Here is a 7,331-nt window from a genome sequence, read left to right as displayed (position 1 = left end):
GATAAATCACCCCTGTCGTGCTAACCTCACTCACCCACACGGCGTGAACACGTCTCGCGACTGCAACTGGATGCGAGGAAAGATACGAGCGCGTTGGGCCGCAAGTGTTACTCGACCCGAGCCAACCGGTGGAAGTCCCCGTGCAATTGGTGATAACCTTATATGCTGTGGTGGATACATCCGTTGGTTGATACTAGAGGTCGAACCGTGCGACTTGACGCGCGCTCGCTCTTCACCCATGCTCACATGTGTGTGTGTGTGTTTAGGTTTGTGTACCATACCTCGTATGTCTCTCTGTGTTAGCACTCTCACTTTCAGCGCCCACGGTCCCGACAAGGATGCGGATCCGAGCACGCCATGCTGCGACAGCCTACCCCCCTATGATGGGGTCAGGACGGTCAGTTTGGTTAGAGTGTTGAGATAACTTGGTAGGCACTCAAGGATGTGTGCATCGGTCGGGTTGAGTCGTCCGATGCGCCATATGCGTTCAACGTGTCGATGTTCATGTGTCCTGCAGTTCACATTCTGACGCGCATTTAGCTGCGGTCTTCATCGATCCATGAGCCGAGTGATCCCCTGCCTAGGGTTTAACGTACACACCGAACTAGTTGATGAATGGAACCGAAGTCCATCCATCCATTATACACATACCAACACACAACTCTGGTTCCCTAGTACCACACTGCAGGCGCCCACGGCCCCGACGGATGCGGAGCCGAGCACGCCAAAGTGCGACTGTCGATCACCCCGTTGTGACACGACAATCAGTCAGTGTATAAGGTACCCGGTACTACCAAAGTGTGCATCTTTACTGACCTTCGCCGAGGCAGTGGTATGTGTATCCCTTTGAAAGAGTTGCTTTCGCTCAACTCTACCAAGTGTGCTACACCATCTTGTGGTTGTAGCGTGCGCGTCAGCATATTGTGCCGACGATGCGTTTGGCAACCTCACTCCCGGACTTGTTTGATCGGTAATGATATGTCCATTATACACAAACCAACACACAACTCTGATTCCCTAGTACCACACTGCAGGCGCCCACGGCCCCGACGGATGCGGAGCCGAGCACGCCAAAGTGCGACTGTCGATCACCCCTTTGTGACACGACAATCAGTCAGTGTATAAGGTACCCGGTACTGCCAAAGTGTGCGTCTTTACTGACCTGCGCCGAGGCAGTGGTATGTGTATCCCTTTGAAAGAGTTGCTTTCGCTCAACTCTACCAAGTGTGCTACACCATCTTGTGGTTGTAGCGTGCGCGTCAGCATGTGATGCCGACGATGCGTTTGGCAACCTCACTCCCGGACTTGTTTGATCGGTAATGATCCTTCCGCAGGTTCACCTACGGAAACCTTGTTACGACTTTTACTTCCTCTAAATCATCAAGTTCGGTCAACTTCGGCCGTGCCAACTGCAGCTCACGAAGGAACCGCGGAAGGTATGCCTCCAGAGACCTCACTAAATAATCCATCGGTAGTAGCGACGGGCGGTGTGTACAAAGGGCAGGGACGTAATCAGCGCTAGCTAATGACTAGCACTTACTAGAAATTCCAGGTTCATGGGGACCGTTGCAGTCCCCAATCCCAACTAAATGAGCATTTGGGTGATTTCCCGTTCCTCTCGGAATGGGGGCGCCTATTGGCGAGAACACGCTGCTGCCCACATTGTAGCACGCGTGCAGCCCAGAACATCTAAGGGCATCACGGACCTGTTATCGCTCACTCTCACCTTGCTAAACACAAGTTGTCCCGCTAAGCAGGGCAAACTAGTGCGACGACCGCCCGCGAAGGCGCCGCCGCCCCGTAACGTCAGGTGCGCCCGGAGGCACACTGCTGACAGCGTTCTAGTTAGCTTGTTTGAGTCGCGTTCGTTATCGGAATTAACCAGACAAATCATTCCACGAACTAAGAACGGCCATGCACCACTACCCTTAAATTTGAGAAAGAGCTCTTAATCTGTCTTACCTCGATAAGTTCGGACCTGGTAAGTTTTCCCGTGTTGAGTCAAATTAAGCCGCAAGCTCCACTTCTTTTTTTTTTTTTAAATTGCATTCGTTTATTCATTTAAATTTATAAATGTTTTGCCGCGTTACTTATTTATAAACAATAAACGATACAGAAACACGCATGAACAATTATAAAACGAATAAACCTCTCCATTGCCGGCGGCCTTCCCGACGGAGGCGTAGCCACCGGCTGCAATGGCGTCCCTGACTACATTTAGTAAGGGCACGCGCCCCGCCTAGCTATTCGTAAACGCAACATTAAAAAATGAAGGACTTACGTTTACACACCTAACATTAACGAAGCGGGCGTGCCCGCGGTTCGTCGAGTCTCCATTTTTCCTAATACTAACGATGAGTATGTACGCACACACACATGCACACACATAATCACGCTAACACTTTGACGCTTACGGTGGGACAGAACAAACATCCGCACAAAACGTAAACGAACAAGACGGACCTAACTCTCACCGTGCACGCGCACGCTCTCTCTCCCACTGCTGGTCGGGTACGAACATCCGCACAAAGCGGACGACGCAAAATGCCGAACGTACCCGAACCGAGCGCACGCGCGCTCTCTCTCGCCCGACTGTGCTAGAACGAACGACCGCACAAAGCGGAGACGGCAAAATGCCGGTCTCGCCCGGTCGTGTTTTCGCACGCTCGCTGACTGGCCGATCGTTTCGGCCGTAACCGCTCCCACTCAACGCGTAGACGTGTTGGTGGTCGCGATGGCGGCTTCTACGTCGGCCGACATTAAGCCGCGATGGCGATCCTGTCGCTCGTGGCGGCGTTGGCGTTCTCGCGCGCGCCTGTTGGCCCGTCGTCGGGCTAGCTCCTCCTCCGTCGGCGGTGCTCTGCTTCGGCGAGTTCGGCCCGAACGCAATGGCGGCAATGTACCCGCGCGTAATTGGGCGCGGTATTCCCGCTGCCGTTGGTTCCGCCTTAGCCGACGACGAAGTAACACTTCGGCCGATGGCGGAACCCGTTCGGGCCGAACTGGGCGTTGACTCTCCTGCTGCTGATTGGACGGGTGCTGTTGTTGGTCCATGTCCATCTCCCCGATGGCGGATGTCTGCCGTTGCCGGCGTCTTCGCCGTTGGCCAGCGTTTCTGGCTTCACGGCGGACCTGTTGCCGAACGCGTTCCGCCAGCTCATTGGCGGAAACGATCCCGCCAGCGATGGCCGCGTTTTCGGCAACCTGCTGCTCCAGCCACCTTTGTTGTAGGAAGCTGCAGATCCGCCGTGCTGCCGTGGCCGTTCGCTGCCAAGCCTCCGGGCTCGACAGCAGAAAACGCTCCAGCTCATCGGGGGAAATGACGACGCCGTCCGCGTCCGTCAGGAACTGCACTCTTATGTCGGCGAACCTCGGACAGTGGAACACCACGTGCTCTGCCGACTCCACGGTGTTGTCGGCGCAGAATGGGCAGGTCGGGGCAGAGGTGAAACCCATAGCATGTAGGTACTCCCGGAAGAAGCCATGTCCGGAGAGTACCTGGCTAAGGAAGAAATCAACCTCGCCGTGCTTCCTACCTACCCAGCCGGCAATATCCGGCAGCACGCGGTGAGCCCATCGTAGGAACCTGCTCGCGGTCGGATGAGCGGCATCCTGGTCCCACGATGTCTGCCACTGTCTTATGGTTGCCGAGTGCTCCAGCCGCTTGATGACCTCCTTGTCTATCAGCACCCGCCTCTGCAACGCCCGTTGATGCCTGGTATAGCACCGCGCGATCTCGTCCACCTGCAGGTGTAGCGGGACCAGTCCAGCCAGCACTACCGCCGTGTCGTAGCCGACGGTACGGAAGGTCCTGGCGACACCTTTCGCCAAAGGTCGCTGCAGCTGCTCCAGTTTCCGCCTGCACCACTGGAACTTCACCGCCTCCGCCCAGATGGGTGCCGCGTATCGCACAACCGAGTCCGCCACTGCTGCCAGCAGCCGACGTTTAGCCATCCTCGGTCCGGCGTGGTTGGACATCACGCCGGTGGCCAGCTTCACCACACGGAGTGCCTTTGCGGTGGCCTTCTCGACGTGTGGCTTCCACGAGAGGTGGTCGTGAAGCATGACCCCGAGGTAGCGTATCGCCGGCTTCGAGCGGACCTCGACGCCGTTGATCACTACGGGCACCGCTGGATGGCCCCGACGCAGACTGGAGATGAGGACGATCTCCGTCTTTTCCGGGGCCAGCTGCAACCGATGTTGCTCCATCCAGGCGGAAATCGCTGCCACAGCTTCCTCCGCTACACCTGCCGCCTCCTCCGGTGTACACCCCTTGGCGAGTACTGCCAGGTCGTCCGCAAAGCCGATGACGGATGCACCTTCCGGCAGCTGCACTCCGAACACGCCGTCGTACAGGATATTCCACAGGGTGGGGCCCAGAATGGACCCCTGCGGAACACCTGCCGTTACTCGGCGTGTTACCGGACCGGAGCTGGTATCATACGTCAGCTCACGGTCGGAGAAGTACTCCTGCAGGATGCTGCGCAGTCCTGAGGGCACTCCTTTGGTCTGCAGCGCCAGTGCTATGGCCTGCCAGTCTGCGGAATTGAAGGCGTTACGGACGTCCAGAGCAACGACAAGCAGGCAGCGCTTGTCGCGTCTATTCGTTCGCCCGAAACTCATCGCAGATCTGGCAGCCTCCATCACCAGCCCAACCGCCTGAAGTGTCGACCGACCACGCCGAAAGCCGAACTGGTATTCGGAGAGGAGCGGCTCCGTCGGCATCTCGATGTGGTCGTTCAGGCGGTTCAGCAGTACTCGCTCGTACACCTTGCCGGGCGTGTCCAGCAACATCACCGGTCTCACCGATGACGGCTCGCCCGGGGGTTTTCCCGGTTTGGGAAGCAGCACCAGCTTCGCCTTCCTCCATTGCCGCGGGAAGCGGCCAGCATCCATCTGCTCCTGGAGGAGCCTCGCGAACGTCGTCGGATGCGCCCGGATGGCAGCCGAAAGGGCAGCGTTCGGCAGTCCATCCAGACCGGGCGCCTTCCGAGGGTTCAGGCCAGCTGCGATGTCGAGCAACTCCTGCTCCGTCACTGGCCTGATGTCGACGCCGTCCGATTCGATGGTAGGCCAGGCAACAGGGGGGTGGTTCGGGCACAGCGCGTCCACAATGCGCTGCAGAACGGCCGGATCGCGTTCTTGTGCGACGCGGCTCCCTCCGAGCCGTCGCAGGAGCTCCCCCTGCCACCTACCCGTCTCATCATCCTCCAGGTGTTGCAGAAACTCATTGTAACGGTCCCGCTTGCTAGCCCGGATCTCAGCTGTCAGCAGCTGGCGGGCCTCCTGGTGCCGTGCAGAAGCTGTTCTGCGGGCTGCCGTGTCGCTAGTCGGTACCCTGCTGTACCGTTCCCAAGCCAGGCGGCAGTTCTCCCGTAGCCGGCCGATTTCTGGTGTCCACCAGTACGCCGGACGTCCTGTGTGGCCGACTGACGGGGAAACCTCCGCCATGATCTCGCTGCACGCCCGGCTCAGGGTTCGGGTCAGGCCCTCAGGGTCCGTGGCCTCCTCCACGAAGTTGGCTGCCCGCAACGCGATGTCGAACAGCTCCCGGCTAAACTCCTTTGCCCGCCAGCGTCTGCCCGCTGCTCTCACTGCTGGTGCTGCTTCTGCTCCCGTAGAGTTGCGGCTCGTTGCCGCCGGCCTTTCCCCCACCTCGAAGCGGATGTACCGGTGGTCGCTGAATGAGTAAGTTCCCAGCATCCTCCATTGCCTGTCGGGGTCCCCGACGAGGTCCTGCCTGCTGATGGAAGTACTGGCGAAGGCGACGTCCACAATGCTCGGGCGAGCGACGCCGTTCCCGAGGAAGGTGGCTTCCCTCCCCAGGTTCAGGACGTCGAGCCCGAGACCCTCCGCCAGCTGTAGCAGTTCCTCGCCCTTCGCGTTGGTCCTGCTGCTGCCCCAGGCGCTATGCCAGGCGTTGAAGTCGCCGGCAAGCAACACTCGGGGGCGTCCTGAGGCGAGCACCTCAATGCGTTGCAGCATCTCGACAAACTGGGGAACCCCGATGCTTGGCGACGCGTAACACGCTATGATCGTGACGCCTGCCACGTCCGCCGCCACGATGCCGGGAAAACTCGAGCTCCAGATCCGCTGAACCGGGTGGGAGTATCCGCTCGCGACAATGGCCACCAGCCTGTCGCGGTCCACCACCCAGTTTGCGTTCCCGTCCGGAACCGAACTCAGCTCGCACACCACCATAACGTCCACCCGCTCCGTCCGCATTGTGTGGAGAGCCAGGTCCTGCGCACTCCGACTCCTGTTGGTGTTAACCTGCAGGACCTGGAGGTGGCTCCCCACAGACATGCTTAGCGGCGGGGGGGAAGGTTAGCTCCCCTGCAGCCGTGCGCTGCAATTCGATGTGGTCCTCCACACCGAATGCAGCTAACCGCACTGCTGCAGCTGGCCGCCCGATGGCCAGGAGCTCCGCATCTGATGCAGCAGTTGCTGCGATCGGGCCCGACGCAGTCCGCTGCCATGTGGCCCCTTTCCAGGCACCGGAAGCAACGGCGCTTTGCCGCCTCCAGCCTGGGGGCCTCCTCCAGCCGACACGAGGAGTAGTCTATAATAAGGCGATCTTTTTGGAGCAGGGCTTCCGCTTCCACTCGCGGTAGCCGCACGCGGGCCCGCTTTGTGGCATCTGCCCGCTCCCAGATGCGAAGCGAGGCCACCGCTGGCTCCTTGGCGAGTGCCGCCTTCAACGCCTCCCTGATCGTCTCCTCCTCCGTGAGGTTGTCGACGTTTTTCAGAACAACCTCCGCCATCTCCGTCAGGACCCTGGCGGATCCCAGCTCTCCCAGCGTGGACTGAATGCGGCTGCACAGCGCCGCCGAGTCCATGTCCCGTGCCAGCTCCATCCGAAGGTTCCCCTTCGGTGTCCGCTTGCCGATACGGATGCAGTGCTGGACATCCTCCAGGGCCGGGCTCGTCCGGATGGGTCGGTACATCTCGGCGAAGGAGACCCCCGGTGCTGGGAACCACCAGAATGGCGTCTGGTCGTCGCCTTTTCGTCCGCCGGTTTGCCTGTGCGGGGCGTTGGCTCTTGGTTGCTGGTTGCGGCCGCTGCCGCTGCTGAGGTGCAGCTGAAGGCTGGGCCTTTTGCCGCTTCCCCACAACCTGCCAACCACCTACCAGGGCGTCACGGTAGGATTGCTGCTGCTGCCGCCTGGTTTCCGATGCCGGAAAGTCGTACGGCTGTTGCAGGGGCTGGGACCGCTGCCCGTGCCCGCTCCTCGCCCTCATCTGCTTCTCTTCCTCCTGGATCTCACGGCGCAGCTGCTCCTGCAGTTCCAGCATGCGATGCTGGGCAGGACCCTGCGACTGGCGTGCCT

At 59.7% G+C, this 7,331-nt stretch overlaps 1 non-coding gene across 1 annotated transcript; it reads right to left on the bottom strand.

The window, feature by feature from the left end:
- Window positions 1–430: 430 nt before the first annotated feature.
- LOC118515436 lies at window positions 431–588 on the bottom strand. The gene has a single exon (XR_004907113.1). It is a non-coding gene; the product is annotated as a 5.8S ribosomal RNA (ribosomal RNA).
- Window positions 589–7,331: the final 6,743 nt, after the last annotated feature.

Source organism: Anopheles stephensi, unplaced genomic scaffold (genome assembly GCF_013141755.1).
Source record: "Anopheles stephensi strain Indian unplaced genomic scaffold, UCI_ANSTEP_V1.0 ucontig152, whole genome shotgun sequence".
Lineage (NCBI taxonomy): Eukaryota > Metazoa > Arthropoda > Insecta > Diptera > Culicidae > Anopheles > Anopheles stephensi.
Note: the sequence above shows the minus strand (reverse complement) of the source record. Positions and strands in the feature narration are given on the sequence as shown.